We start from the raw sequence: 13,682 nt of genomic DNA on the forward strand, positions 1-13,682 counted from the left end.
GTCGAGAGAGAAACAGAGTTAACGTTTCAGGTCGATGACCCTTCGTGAAAACTGGAGAAAGTTGACGATGGAACAGGTTTTTGAACAAGTGTAGGGTCAGGGAGAGGGGGAGGTTAAGAAAGAAAAAAAGGGAAGGTCTGTGATTGGATGGATGTCTGGAGAGATTAAGAGACAAAAGGGATGATGGTGCAAGGGAAAAGGTGATGGTAATGGGACAAGTTAAGAAACAATGGATGACTCTAGATGAAATGTAAATTGCACTGGCAGGGCGATCAACAGCTGCCTTGTGAGAGAGAGAAAAAAATGATTGGGACTGAGGTTATGGTCTGAAATTGTTGAAATCGATGTTGATTCCAGAATGTTGTAAAATGCCTAATCGAAAGTTCCTCGAGCTCACGTTAAGCTACATTGGAACCGTGTAACAGGTCGAGGATGGAGATGTCAGAGAGGGAGTGGAGCGGAATATTAAAGTGACAGGCTACCGGAAGCTCGGGGTCAACTTTATGGATTAAATGGAGGTGTTCAGCAAAGCGATCACCCAATCTGCCTTTAGTCTGCCTATTGAAGAGGGGACCGCAAAGTGAGCGGCGAATACAGTATAATAAATTGCCAGAAGTAGAAGTAAATCCCTTTTTCACCTGGAAGGGGTGTGTGGGTCCTTGGACAATGGGAAGGGTGGAGTAAAAGGGCATGTGTTGCATCTCCTGTGCTTGCAAGGGAATGTGCCATGCGAAGGGGAAGTGGTGAAGGTGGTGATAGAGGTGTGGCCCAGGTTGCTGCGGAGTGAGTGCTTCCATCGGAATGCTGAATTGGGAGGTGAGGGTCCAATGTGCTTGATGGAGGTATCACGCTGGAGTTGGCAGAATTGGCGTAGGATGATACAATGAATGTGAAGGATGATGTGGTGAAATGTGAGGACAAAGGGACACTATCGTGGGTCTGGCTGGGAGGGGAAGGTTTGAGATCAGAAGAGGAGGAAATAGAATGGACTCTGTCAAGGGCCGTGTCAACCATGGTAGAGGGGAATCCTCTGCTGAGGAAAAAGGAAGACATATCGGAAGCACACGTATGGAAGGTGGCATCATCAGAGAAAATGAGGTGGAGATGGAGAAACTGGGAGAATGCAATAGAGTCCTTAAAGGAAGTGGGGTGGGAGGAAGTGTAATACATGTAGATGTGGGAGTCAGTGGGCTTATATTGAATGTTTGTCAATAGCCGATCGCTATGTAGGCAGAGAATGCGCAAAAGAGAAGGGCAGAGTCAGAGAAGAAGAATGGCAAGGTGAGGGAAAGATGGAAATTGGAAGCAAAGTGATTGAAGTTTTCTAGATTAGGGCCAGAGCAGGTAACGGCACAGATACAGTCATCAATGTACCCATATCGGCCCTGGAAGTGTTCGAAACGCAGTGCAGAGAGAGCTTTACTCTGTACCTTACACGTGCTGTATCTGCTTCAGGAGTATTTGACGAGATAGAATAGAGAGAGCTTTATTCTGATGCAGGAAGGCTGTTCCCGATGGCGGGGGAGTCCAGAACCAGGGGTCATAGTCCAAAGATAAGGGGTAAGCAATTTAGGACAGAGAGGAGGAGGAATTTCTTCACCCAGAGAGTGGTGAACCTGTGGAATTCTCTACCACAGATGGCAGTAGAGGCCAATTCATTACATATCTTCAAGAAGGAGTTGGATATATTTCTTAAGGCTAAAGGGATCAAGGGACATGGGGAGAAAGCAGCGACAGGGTACTGAATTTGGATGATCAGCCTTGATCGCATTGAATGGCGGAGCAGGCTCGAGGGGACGAATGGCCTACTCCTGCTCCTATCTTCTATGTTTCTAAGCTGTACAAGTTCTGGAATTGATTGATGGGACAATGTAGAGAGAGCATTACTCTGAAAATAAAGCTTGCTGTGCTGCCCTGCGAGTGTCTGATGAGAATGTGTAGATGGAGCATTCATCTGTATGTAATCCATGCAGTACATTCCCTGTGATTGTTTGAAGGGACGGCAAAATGGATCTTTACTCAGTATCTAGCCCATGCTACACCTGTCCTGGGAATGTTTGATGGGGCATTGTTGAGGGAGATTTAATCTGTACCCAACCCATGCAGTAACTTCCCTGCGAATGTTCCATGGGACCTTGAAGAGGGATTTTTACGCTGTCTGTAATCCATGCTGTAGCTACCCTGGGATTGTTTGCTGGGCCAATATAGAGGGGGCTTTAATATGTATCTAACCCATGCTGTATCTACCCCAGAATGTTTGATGGAATAGTGCAGTTGGAACTTTACTCTGTATCTAATCCTTGCTTTACCTATCCTGGCAGTGTTTGATGGGCATTGTAGGGGGAGCTTTAATCTGTATTTAACTCGCCCTGCACCTGTCCTGGAAGTGTTTGATGGGACAGTGTATTCAAAGCTTTACTCTGTAACTAACCCGAGCTTTACCTGCCCTGGCAAATTCGGATGGAACATTGTACATAAGAACAAAAGAACATTGGGAATAGGAGCAGGAGTAGACCATTAGTTCCTTTGAGCCTGCTCCGGCATTCAATAAGATCATGTCTGATCTATTATTTGCCTCAAATCCACTTGCCTGCCCATTCCCCATAACCCTTGACTCCCTTGTCATTCATAATTACGTCTATCTCCACCTTAAATATATTCAATAACCCAGCCTCCTCAGCTCTCTGGGGTAGATAATTTCACAGATTCTCAACCATCTGAGAGAAGGCATTCCTAACATCTCCCTTTTAAATGGGCGAACCCTTATTATAAAATTATTGCCCCTGCTTCTAGAGTACCCCACGAGGGGAAACATCCTCTCTGCATCTACCTAGTCAAGCCCCCTCAGCATCTTATATTTGTAATAGGATCACCTCTCATTCTTCTAAATTCCAATGAGTATAGGCCCAAACTTCGCAACGTTTATTCATAAGACAACCCCTTCATCTCAGGAATCAACCTAGAGTACCTTCTCTGAACTGCTTCCAATGCAAGATAAAAACCCTTAAGTAAGGAGACCAAAACTGTACGCAGCACACCAGGTGTGGTCTCATCTATACCCTGTACAGTTGTAGCAGAACTTCCCTACATTTATACTCCTTCCCACTTGCAATAAATGCCAACATTCCGTTTGCCTTCAAAATTATTTGCTGTACCTGCATGCTAACTTTTTGTCTTTCATGTACAAGGACCACCAGATCCCTGTGTGCTGCAGCATTTTGTAATCTGTCTTCGTTTAAATAATGATTTGCTTTTTTATTTTTCCCACAACGTGGATAACCTCACATTTCCCCACATTATATTATCCCAGCCACATTTCTGTCCGCTCCCTTAGCATTCCTACATCCCTTTGCAGATTATTTGTGTCCTCTGCACAACTTGCTTTCTCACTTATCTTTGTATCATCAGCAAATTTGGCTGCATTACACTGGCATCCTTCATCCAAGACATTAATATAGATTGCTATTAGTTGAGGCCCCAGTACCGATTTCTGTGGCACCCCACTAGTTACAGTTTGCCAACCTCAAACTGATCCATTTATCCGGACTCTCTTGTTTCTGTTAGTTAACTAATCCACTTTCCATGCTAATATATTACCCCCAACCACTTGAGCTCTTATCTTGTGCGGTAAACTTTTTATGTGGCCACTTATCGAAAGCCTTCTGGAAATCCAAATACACAACAGTTACTGGTTCCCCTTTATCCACCCTGCTCGCTACATCCTCAAAGAACTCCAGAAACTCTTACCCTCTGTTTTTATATCTCTTGCTTGCTTACTCTCATAATCTATCTTCTCTCTCTCTTCATTAATTTTTTAGTCATCGTTTGCAGGTATCTAAAAGTGTCCCAATCTTCTGGACTACCATTAATCTTCGCAACATTTTATGCCATTATAACAACAGAAAATGCTGGAAAAATTCAGCAGGCCAGGGAACATCCGTGGAGAGAAAATAACGTAAACGTTTCGGGCCAAACCCTTTGTCAGGACTGAAGGCCAGGTTGGCAGAGAACAAAAGAGAAGTGAAGAGAAGTTATGAGGTATTCAAAACGAGATGAGATGGTGATAGGACCAGTGGAGACAAATGACGGCTCTAGATTAGATGTGAAATGTGCTGGCAGAATGGAAGACAGCTGCCATGTGGGAGAGAGAAAAAGGGGGGGAAAGGGCCAAAACAAAGGTGTCGATTAAAAACAAGTATCAATGTAACGGGGCCAAGGTTATGAGCTGAAGTTGTTGAACTCAATATTGAGTCCAGAAGGCTGTAAAGTGTCTAATCAGAAGATGAGGTGCTGTTCCTCGAGGTTTCACTGAGCTTCTGTGGAACAATGCAAAAGCCCGAGTACAGTGAGGTCTGAGTGGGAATGGGGCGGTGAATAAAAATGCCAGGCGACTGGAAGCTCAGTGTCATCCATACAGAGTGAACGGAGGTGTTCCGCAAAGCAGTCCCCCAATCTGCGTTTGGTCTCCTCAATGAAGAGGAGACCACATTGTGAGCAGCGAATACAGTATACTAGTTTGCAAGAAGTACAAGTAAATCGCTGTTGCACCTGGAAGGAGTGTTTGGGGCCCTGCACAGTGGGAAGGCGGGGGTCTAAGGGCAGGCATTGCAGCACCTGTGCTTGCACAGGAAGTTGGCGGGCGAAGGGGAAGGTGTGCTGGGGGTGGTAGAGGAGTGGACAAGGGTGTCTGGGAGGGAGCTGTCCCTACGGAATGCTGAAAGGGGAGGGGAGGGGAAGATGTATTTAGTACTGGGATCTCTCCCAGCCTGGCCTTCAGTCTTGACAACGTGTTTGACCCGAAATGTTGACTCTACTTCCTCTCCACGGATGTTGCCTGGCCTGCTGAGTTTTTCCAGCATTTTCTGTTGTTATTTCGGATTTCCAACATCTGCAGTATTTTGCTATCATTTTATGCCATTGTTTTCAATGTGATAATATACCTTAGTTCCTTAGATAGCCACGGATGGTTCGTCCTTCTCTTAGGGTATTTCCTTCTCACTGAAATATATATTTGCTGAGAGTTACAAAGTATCTCCTTAAATATCTGCCACTGCCTCTCTACTGACTTATCCTTTAATGTTTTGTCCCCGTCAACTGTAGCCAACTCTGCCTTCATACGTTTGTAATTGCCTTTTATTAATTTCAAAGCACTGGTTTGTGAACCAACTTTCTCACCGTCAAACTGAATTTGGCGTCCTTTCATTCAATGCTCACTCTTTCCTAGAAAATCCTTTACTATGAGATCATTCATTAATCCTGTGCCATTACACACCGGAGGGAGCATTAACCTGTATCTATGCAGCACTGTACTGGGAGTGTTTGATTGGAGAGTGTAGAAACAGGTTTACTCTGTATATAAACCTGAATATACACGCCTGGGAGTTTTTGATGGGAAAGTTTAGAGGGAGTTTTACTCTGTTGCTAAGCGCGGGTATACCTGTCCTGGGAGTATTTGATGAAACAGTGGAGAGAGAGTTTTACTCTGGAAATAAACCATGCTGTTTATGTTCTGGAAGTGTTTGATGGGAAAGTATAGAGTGAGCTTTAATTTGTATCTAACCCATGCTGTTCCAGCCCTGTGATTATTTGATGCGACAGCATAAAGGGATTTAATCTGTGTCGACCGCTTGCTCGACCTGCCATGGCATTATTTGATGGGCCATTGTACAGTCTGTATATAACACATGATGATGTAACTGCACTGGGAGTGTTTGAAGAGAAAGTGAAGAGGGAGATTTACTCTTTATCCAACCTGTGTTGCAAATGGCCTCGGAGTGTTCGATGGGACATTGTAGAGGAAGTTTTACTCTGTATCTAACCCTTGTAATATCTGCCCTGGGAATGTTTGATAACAAAGTGCAGATGGAGAGTTAATCTGTATCTAATCCGTGCTGCATATTCCCTTGGATTGTTTGATGGGAAAGTATGAATGGAGATGTACTCTGTATCTAACCCGTGCTCTACCTGCCCTGGGAGTGTCAGATGGGATTGTATAGACAGAGCTTTACTCTTTATCTAACCAATGCTGTATCTACTCTGTAGTGTTTGAAGGGATAGTGTAGTGGGAGCATTACTCTGTTTCTAACCTTTGCGTACCAGTCCTGGCAGTGTTTGGTCAGACATTTTAGGGAGAGTTTATCTGTATCTAACCTGGTCTGTACCAGCAGTAGAAGTGTTTGATGGGACAGTGTCCAGGGAGCTTTGCTCTGTTTCTAACAAATGCTTTACTTGCCTTGGTAAAGTTTGGTTGGCAATGCAGAGGGAGCTTTCATCTTTATTTAACCTATCCTGTAACTGCCTTGAGATTGTTTAATGGGACAGCGTAGTCAGAGCTTTAATCTGTATCCAAACCTTGCTAAAACTTCCTGGAAATGTTTGCCTGCAATGTGTAGAGGGAGCTGTATTCTGTATTAACCCACGCTCTAGCTGCCCTAGGAAAGATTGATGGGACATTGTAGAAAGATCTTTACTCTGTATGTAACCCGTGCAATATCTGACCTGGTAGCGTTTGATGGAACAGTGTAAAGGGAGCATTAATCTCTATCAAATCCGTGGAGTACCTGGCCTGGGTGTGTTTTATGGGACAGTATGAAGGGAGCTTTACTCTGTTTCTAACCCGTGCACTAAATGCCCTGGGAGTGTTTATTGAGACAATATAAGGAAGCTTTACTCTGTATCTAAAGCGTGCTTATCTACCCTGGAGTTTAGTGGGACAGTGTAGCTGGAGCATAACTCTATATTTAACACGTACTGTACAGCCCTGGGACTGTTCGATGGGACAGTGTTGAGGGACCTTTACACAGTATTTAACCCGTGCAAAACATGTTGATAGGAGAGTGCAGAGGGAATTTGACTCGATATACAACCCGTGCTATACCTGCCTTTGGAGTTTTTGATGGGATATTTTAGAGGGAGCATTACTCTGTATATAATGCATGCGGTGCCTGAACTGAGAGAGTTTAATGAGAATGTGTAGAAGGATTTTTCTCTCTATCTACACCTCGCTGTTCGTTTCCAGGCACAGTTTGATTTGACAGTGTAGAAAGAGCTTTAATCCGTATCTAAACCGAACTGTACCTGCCCTGGGAGTTTTTGATGGGACAGTGTAGAGGGAGCTTTAGTCTGTATCTAACCAGTGTTGTACCGGCCCTGGGAATGTTTGATGGGACATTGTAGAGGGAGCTTTACTCTGTATATAACACATGCTGTACCTAGCCTGGGAGTGTTTGATGAGAAAGGTTAGAAAGAACTTTACTCAGTATCTAACAAGTGCGATAGCTGCCCTGTGAGTTTTTGATATAACAGTGCAGATGGAGTGTTACTCTGTATCGAATCAGTTCTTTACCTTCCATGGGAGTGTTTGAATGGTCGGTATTAAGGGATTTTAATCTCTATCTAAACCGTGTTGTTCCTGCCCTGTGAGTGCTTGATGGGATATTGTAGAGGCAGATTTACTCTGTATCTAACCCGTGCTATACCTGCCCTGGGAGTGTTCGATGGGACACTGTAAAGGGAGGTTTACAGTTTTTAGAACCTGTGTTGTAATTGACCAGGGAGTGTTTGATTGGGCAGTGTGGACGGAGCTTTATTTTGTACCTAACCCTTGCTATAGCTACCTCCGAGTTTTTGAAGTGCAATATGGAGGGAGTTTCACTCTGTATCTACCTCATGCTCTATGTATCCTGGAATGCTTTATGGGATAGTTCAGAGTGAACTTTACTCTGCCTCTAACCATTGCTGTACCTGCCCTGGCAGTGTTGATGGCACAGTGTAGAGGGAGCTTTACTCTGTTTCTAACCTGGGCTGTACCTGCCCGGGGAGTGATTGATGGGACAGTGTAAAGGGAGATTTACTCTGTTTCTAAACTGGGCAGTGCGTGCCCTGGGATTGTTAAATGACATAGTGTGTCTCCAGTGCCCTTGCAACATGTTTCTATAGGTTCAACTTCCTGTATATTGCATTACGGTTTTAGCAGTTTGGCTTCTTCACATCAGCAACACACATCATCATGATGTGTCATCATCATCAAAACAATTCAGCGTCATCAGTGCCACTAGGTCACCATAGCAACATGAGTGTGACCTCTAACCATCAGCCACTGGAGTACTCGATGTGACCTCATCAGAATGGCCTGAAATTGGACCTTGTGTTGGGGGCTGGGGACACTGCACAGGCGGTGTGGCATTGATCGCCCGTTATACGCACGGCCTGATATTCCAGTCCATGGACTACAACGTAGCTGAATATTGGGCATGTCGGATAACGGGCGGAGTACGTGATTGCGCCTGTTTTACACTCCCCACGACCAATGTATTATTCAATATCATTATTGGAAGGAAATCCCGTTACTGTGAAAAACCCTCTGCTCATTCCCTGTAGTGCTGGAGTAAAAAACACATCAACACGTTAAAAGGGTTAAGCTACTGATTATGTGGGGATCAGCAGTATGTGTCCACAAATACTGGAAGAGCTTGGAGAGGAAACTGTGAAGGGAATAGTCAAGAAATAGAAGATTGTGGAAACAGAAATAGTGTGAAATTCGCTGGAGGGTAACAAGTATCATTCCTTTCCAAACGAGAGAAATATTAATCAGGGATTTACAGATTTATTAACCTCACGTCAGGAACATGTACAGTTTCACTTTCACCATCACTTACACCAATCATCACACACTGGAGTGTTATATCATGAGCTTCTTTTTGAAGGTGAGGTGATGACTGGGCAATAAAGTGCAGAGACTGGTGGGTGGCTGCTCATTATCCTCGGTGTGATTTAATCCTCTTTCCAGCTGAATATAGTCGGAGTCATAGAGTCATAACGACAGAGAAGGAGGCCATCCGACGCATCGCGTCTGTGCCAGCACTCTCTAGAGCAATCCATTCAGTCACATTCCCCTGCTCTAGCCCTGTAGCCCTGCAAGTTTATTTCCCTCAAGTGCCTATCCAGTCTCCCCTTGAAAACATTGAGTGTCTCCGCTTCCATCGGCAGTGAATTCAAGGTCCTCACCACTCACTGCATAAAAAGCTTTTCCTCATATCCCCCCTCTATCTTTTGCCCAAAACCTTAAATCTGTGTCCCCTAGTCCTTATACAATCAACTGGTGGGTACAGATTTTCTCTGTCTAGCCTATCGAAACACGTCATAATCTTGTACACTTCTATCAAATCACCTTTCAACCTCCTTTGCTCTAATGAAAACAAATCCAAATTTTCCAACATCTCCTTCTAGCTAAGATCTCCCATCCCCGGAACCATTCAGGTAAATGTCATCTGCACCCTCTCAACGGCCTTCACATCCGTCCGATGGTGTAGTGGCCAGAACTGAATGCCATACTCCAGTTGTGGCCTAACCAGCGCTCTGTAAAGTTTCAGCATAACTTCACTGGTTTTGTACACAATACCTCTATTTATGAAGCCCAAGGTCCCATATGCTTTGACATCTACACTTTCAATATGTTCTGCCACCTTCGGGGACTTATGCACATTAACTCCCAGGTCCCTCTGTCCCTGTACACACTCTAAAACTGTGCCTCTAAGTGTATATTGCCTCTCTCTGTTCCTTCTGCCAAAAGGAATCACCTAACAATTCTCCTTGCTAAATTCCATCTGCCACTTCTCTGCCCACTCTGCTAGCTTATCTATATCCTGTTGCAGTCGATTGGTATCATCGTCACTGTGTCCCACAACTCCAAGTTGGGTCTCATCAGCAAAATTAGAAGTTCTACTTTTTATTCCAACATATCCAAATCATTTATATATAAATATATATATATATATAGCAAAAACCAGAGGCCCCCGCACAGACCCTTGGGGAACACCACTGTGCACCATCCTCCATTCTTCAAAAACAGCCATTTACCACTACACGCAGTCTTCTGTCCTAAAGCCAACTCATTATCCAAGCTGCCACTGACCCACCTATTCCATCAGCCTCATTATATTTAAGCAGAATTCTATGCAGTACTTTGTCAAACGCCTTCCAAAATCCATGTGAACAGCACCCATTGCATTCCCTTCATCAATCCTCCCTGTTACATCATCAAAAAATTGAAAAAACTATTTATAATGGGAAGAGACATGCTCAACTTGGGAGCGGAATGGTCAATGTGACATTGCTTTCTAAACAAGAGCCCGCAAGTGAATGGGTTATCAATAAATGTTAAAGATATTAAAGGCTCTACAATTACATTTTGAATAAAACAAAATAAAACGTTAAAAAAAAAATTGTGATTTGAATCCTTTATCTCTGTTGAATTCTCTAGCAAAATTTAAGAATCATGCGTTTTGTCCACACACACCGACACACATGTATATTATATACATATATGGCAAATACATTGTGTGTGCATTTTCAGTTGTTCATCTTAACCAGATGAGTTAGTGTTCTGTATGGATACTAGGACCCTTCATCAGCCCACCCTGTGGGGTCAAGGTTCCAGGCTCCGTCTAAAACAATCTGTGGGTCGCTCGAAAGCTAAATGGAAAATATTGCAGGAAAAATAATCCTTAACTAAAAAATCTGTGAGCAATTGGCACAGAACAGCACAAGTGTAAATTTGTAAAGCTCGATCCATCCATCCATCCATCGTCCATTTATCTAATCCTCCATCCATATATATATATGTATATATATATTTATATATCTAACTACTGCCTATATATCTATCATTCTAAATCGCTATCTCGCTACTTGTCTATCTGGCTATCTATCTATCTATCTATCTAGCTATCTATCTATTTATCTATCTATCTATCTATCTATCTGGCTATCTATCTATTCATCTATCTATCTATCTATCTATCTATCTATCTATCTATTTATCTATCCCTCTCTCTCTCTCTCTCTATCTATCTATCTATCTATTTATCTAGCTATCTGTCTATCTATCTATCTATCTATCTATCTATCTATCTATCTATCACTCTCTATCTATCTATCTTCTATCTATCTATCTATTACAGGGCTGTGAAGAGCTGGACAGATCCTCCAGCTGACTGCTGTCTGAGACGTTGGGTATATTTCCATTCCTGTGAGATGGGAAGAGTTACAACTAGATATACAACTAAAATAGTTAATTTTTCTCCCGTAGTGTTGCTGGGTAGATTTGTATATAAATAGGCCTGATTGACAATGTAAAGGGTTTGAAGTTGACTTTCAGCCAAGCGGTCAGTAATGAGGAAACAGATCTTTGATTTACTGCACTGAACCCCCAGATGCTTCCTGTAAATGACACTGGGCGTTCAGCCTCGCTAACGGCAGTCGGCTGGGTTGCTGCCAAATACTGTATGGGGCAGATTAGCGTCAATATGAATGGAATCATGATGAGATTTTACTATTTGAGCATTAAATGATTCAGTAGCGCTCTTAAAAGAAATAAACATTTTAATGATATTAAATTGTAAAGAATGATTTTCGGTAAATTCCATACTCACAATATCATAAAATAGGATCCGAAAATAGAAATTGATCCATATGGTATTCAATTAAATCTATTTTCAAATAAAGTTAATTCTAGATAATTCAGCCCATTTATTCGGTACTGCATGAAGTGCCGGGGAGAGATTTAATGAACCCATACACACAAGTTAATGAGCTGAGTGGGAATCGCAAAGTAAATAATACAGCGGTGGAATTGCCTTGAACCCGCTGGGCTACGCTGTATATTCTCAGAGTTGTGTGCCTGATTTAAAATAAAGGCTCCCTTATTACTGATTAGCAGCCGCGCACTGTGCAGTTTAATTGGTGCTGATTTGGATTCCTGAACAAGCCCGCTCACAGCCCAGCTACCAATGGGTAGAGAAATATCCAGTTTGTGATCTGTTTCAGCGGGAGATAAAGCATTTAATCTTGTGACATTCTGTAACATGCCGCTGTGTCCTGATATACTGTGTTCCTGATACCAGTGTGTTACACAGTCGGTCGTTATTAAAGGTCGCTGCAAGGATTTGGATGCCGGGGTTTACTGATCGCATTATCGGTTCTCATTCACCAGCTTCTCTCTTAAGAAGCTGATCTGAAGTGAGCGGGCCCCAAATTGTTATGTGTCTCTGTCAACTCAATCCTTAATTATCAGGCAAGCGGCCTTATTATACAGCTAATTTTATAAAGGACTGTCTTAGGGTCACAGACTCGGGGGGCAGTAAGAGAAATGCAATGAGAGACACTTGTATAATGTGAGAGGATTGTACTCGTCTCCAGACACAAATCGTGCAGCTATAGTCATCCACATTGTAAATACAATCACATTACCCATCTCCCGCATTCAGTTACATAGACCTAAAGCAGTTCATAATAGAGTGGATACTTTATTGGTGCAGAGTGAAGGGATAGGTACCGGGAGATGGAGTAACACACACTGGCAGTCTCTTTAGCCCTGATAATTTAATTTAAACTTAGAGATCCACTCCTCCTTTAATAGTGAGGATATAAAGGGATTAATTTACAGACCAGATGTAAGTCCTTTCTCTTGGTGATGTGGACGGTGTGACGTGGCTCCAGCAGACACCTCTATCAGTGAATCAATAGGCGGCGCCTCCAACCACGCCCCCATCTGCCGGGTATTTAACTGCCGGTCACTGGGTCCGTAACACAAGAGTCCGGGAGTGGGTTTGCTCAGTGAGTTCCTGCCAGAACCATTTCCCACACATTGCCAGAAGGATGGGGTCGGCGATTTTTCTCAGTCTGTTGCTGGTTTTCTTATCCGGTGAGTAGTTTTAATTGTCCAAGTCTCTCAGTGTTAAAGTCTCAGTGTTAGTCTCTCTCTTACAGAGTCAGAAATCATTTCACCAGGATTAATCCTCGGGGTTTTTGATTTTTTTTTCAGGTGTCCAGCCGGATGAAATAGTGTTGACTCAGCCCGAGGCCGAGACCGGACATCCCGGGAACTCCCTGAGACTGACCTGTAAAACCAGCGGGTTCAATCTTGGTAGCTACAGCATGTACTGGATCCGACAGGTTCCCGGACAGGGGCTGGAGTGGCTGGTTCGCTACTACAGTTCATCCAGCAACAGCTACGCCCCCGGGATTGAGAGCCAATTTACTGCGTCCAAAGACATTTCAAACAACATCTTCGCGTTGGACATGAAGACCCTGAAGACCGAAGACACCGCCATCTATTACTGTGCTAGAGACCACAGTGAGAGGAACCAGGGCTGGACCCGTACAAGAACAGACCGAGGGGAAATTCAGCAACTTCCATCGTAACCTGATGGTCAGTAATTGTGTCAAATGCAATATTAACGGCCGTGTTCAGAACAAGACCACAAGCCGCTTGTTACAGAAATAACAAACTGAACATTCAATGGTAAATGTCTAACCCACTAACCGATGTACTGAGGAGATGTTCTCATTGTGCTCCTGTTTACAGTTAACAGTGTCAGCAATTGTAGAGCTGGATATGATGCTCGGTTCAATCTGACTGGTACCAGGAGGGAGATGGTTGGAACTGTGTTCAGTTTCATTCAGTTTTGCATACTGTTGGAGTAAATTCTAAACTGGATCAGAAATGAATGTCTATTTGAAGTGAATGTCTATTTGAAGTGAATGTTGAGAGTCAGTACTGCACAGAGAGTGAGTGCAGTATTTGTGCGGGTTCCTGTCACTGTGGGAGGATATGGGGGTCACGGTGTTGTACACAGCGAGCTCCACATACAAAAACCCCAAACTGGGAGTTTGCTCAAACC

The 13,682-nt window shown here is 43.5% G+C and overlaps 1 pseudogene; it reads left to right on the plus strand.

The window, feature by feature from the left end:
- Positions 1 to 883: 883 nt before the first annotated feature.
- LOC147091657 (Ig heavy chain V region pseudogene) lies at positions 884 to 13,203 on the plus strand (annotated as a pseudogene).
- Positions 13,204 to 13,682: the final 479 nt, after the last annotated feature.

The sequence above is a fragment of the Somniosus microcephalus genome, unplaced genomic scaffold, assembly GCF_052327205.1.
Source record: "Somniosus microcephalus isolate GS21.2 unplaced genomic scaffold, FLI_Smic_1.0 unresolved_chr3, whole genome shotgun sequence".
NCBI lineage: Eukaryota > Metazoa > Chordata > Chondrichthyes > Squaliformes > Somniosidae > Somniosus > Somniosus microcephalus.